This window comes from Penaeus japonicus, unplaced genomic scaffold (genome assembly GCF_977035675.1).
Source record: "Penaeus japonicus unplaced genomic scaffold, GWHDUDI00000001_assembly GWHDUDI00000003, whole genome shotgun sequence".
Lineage (NCBI taxonomy): Eukaryota > Metazoa > Arthropoda > Malacostraca > Decapoda > Penaeidae > Penaeus > Penaeus japonicus.
In genome coordinates, this window is record NW_028234405.1 from 35,185,947 (window position 1) to 35,188,446 (window position 2,500).

The following is a 2,500-nucleotide window of genomic DNA, read 5'->3' on the forward strand; positions in this document are numbered from 1 at the left end:
AGAAAGAAAGAAAGAGAGAGAGAGAGAAATAGATAGATAGATAGGTAGAGAGAGAGAGAGAAGAAGAAGAAAGAGAGAGAGAGAGGCAGACAGACAGACAGGGAAAGAAAGCTTTGCCTTTACATTTCTCGCAAAGCGCCTGGCAGGGAAATGGATTTCCTTCCCGATTACAGCTATTATTGAACAGGGGGAAGGGGGAGGGGGGGTGAGGAGAGGAAAAAAGAGACATACCACACGCCTGTGAGCCTTAATTGAACGCGCCAAACCTTGAATTGAATTACATTATATACATCGAAGAGAGAGAAAAAAGAGAGAGTGAGTGGAAGGGAGGGATTGAGAGATAGATAGATAGATAAAGAGAAAAAGAGAGAGAGAGAGGAAGATGGAGAGGGAGAGGGAGAGGGAGAGGGAGAAAGAGAGAGAGAGAGAGAGAGAGAGAGAGAGAGAGAGAGAGAGAGAGAGAGAGAGAGAGAGAGAGAGAGAGAATAAAGAGAGGGAGGAGGAGAGAGAGAGAGAGAGAGAGAGAGAGAGAGAGAGAAAGAGAGAGAGAAGAGAGAGAAGAAAGAGAAGAGAGAGAGAGAGAGAAAGAGAAAGAGAGAGAGAAAGAGAAAGAGAGAGAGAAAGAGAAAGAGAGAGAGATAAGAGATAAGAGAGAGAAGGAGAAAGAGAAGAATATAGAAAGAACGAGAAAAAAAAGAAGAAAAAGAGAGAAAAACAAGAAAAAAAAAAATCCAAAAGCTCAACACGAACACAACACTCTAAGCATATCTTCCGAGTAGACATTAAGACCAACAGCCTCGCAACAAAATCAATATTCAAACTCGGTGTCTCATCCCCTTTCCTTCCTGTGTGACGGCTCCTTGACAGCCCACCCGCGTCAGAGCTCGGTGTTTCCAGCGCCAGTGCACAATCGGCTAATTACTCACCCGGCGTTTCGCTTTGGCTTCGAGAACCACCTTTGATCCTTCGAGTTCTTTGGCAGAGCCCTCCGTCTCCTCCTGAGCGCTGGCCCTTTTTTTCTTTTTTCTTCTCTTTTTTTTTTTTTTTTTGAAGTTGTGTTCGTGTTTTTTGTTGTTGTTGTTTTTTTTTTATTATTTTTTGTCTGTCTCTGTTTCTGTTTTTTATTTTTCAGTCCCTGTTTCTACCTCAGCTTCTCTCTCTCTCTATCTCCCCTCGCGCTCTCCTCTCATGCTCTCCCTCCCTCCTCTCCTCTCTCCCCTTCAGCTCACCCGCTCTCGCCACTCGCTCTCTCTCTCTCTCCTTCTCTATCTCTCCTCTCTCTCTCTCTCTCTCTCATCCTCACTCTCATACCTCCCCTCTCCTTACTCCCTCGTCGTTCTCTCGCTCCTCCTCTCTCTCTTCCTCTCTCTCTCCTTCTCTCTCTGCTTTTCTTTTCCCCTCCCCCCCCCCCCCCCCTCTCTCTCTCTCTTTCTCTTCGCTCACAGTGTGTGTGTGACTGTGTGAGTGTGTGTGTGTAATATCTATATAAATATATATATATATATAGTGATAGTTTTTTATATATTATATACATACACCACATACAACATTAAATAGTAAATATCCTCTCCCTCTCCCTCTATTTCTCCTTCTCTCGTCGCTCCCTCTCTCATTCTCTCTGATATATAGATATATATATATATATATATATATATATATATATATATATATATATGTGTGTGTGTGTGTGTGTGTGTGTGTGTGTGTGTGTGTGTGTGTGGGTGTGGGTGTGTATGTATGTTGTTTTCTTCTCCGTCTATTTGTCCCTATCTCCCTGTCCCTCCCTCTGTCTCTTTCCCTCCCTCCCTCTCTCTCCTTTTTCTCTTATTCTCCAGTAATTGTTCTCTTCCTCCAGTGCCTTGTTAATTACGCACGTATTTACCACAACGGCGTTAGACTAAGAAGAAAAAATATTAATGTTGATCCTAACCTGTCAGAAGAATGACAAGTTTCTGACGTGGAGACTTTGTGACATGACAGGCACGAGAGAAAAAAAAGGGAGAGGAAAAAGATAACTTTAAAAGTCATCACGATAATTTCCTCTCAATTATTTCCAAACACTTTGATCTTAGAGAGAAAATAAAAAATTGCCCGATTAGCTGAAATCACCTTTCTGTGGCTGAATAGAGCGTTTACGAGCGACCGGGTGAATAGAGCCTTGGTTTATGAATAGACTGATTTAACGACTGCTAATCCAGGTCCATGTGTGTTTTGGCTGGAATGCTCATCTCCGAGGCAGGAAAGGGAATTCCAGCAGAAACACACAAAAATGTGATGACGGGGGGGGGGAACGGGGGGGACGGGCGTTCACACACACAATTCCTAACTCACACACACACACACACACACACACACACACACACACACACACACACAAACGCGCGCGCACACAAACACGCACGCACATGCAGACACACACGACAAGCGCATAAATACACATACTTAATTAATTATATAACATATACATCATACATTTTTATATATTATACTATAATATAAT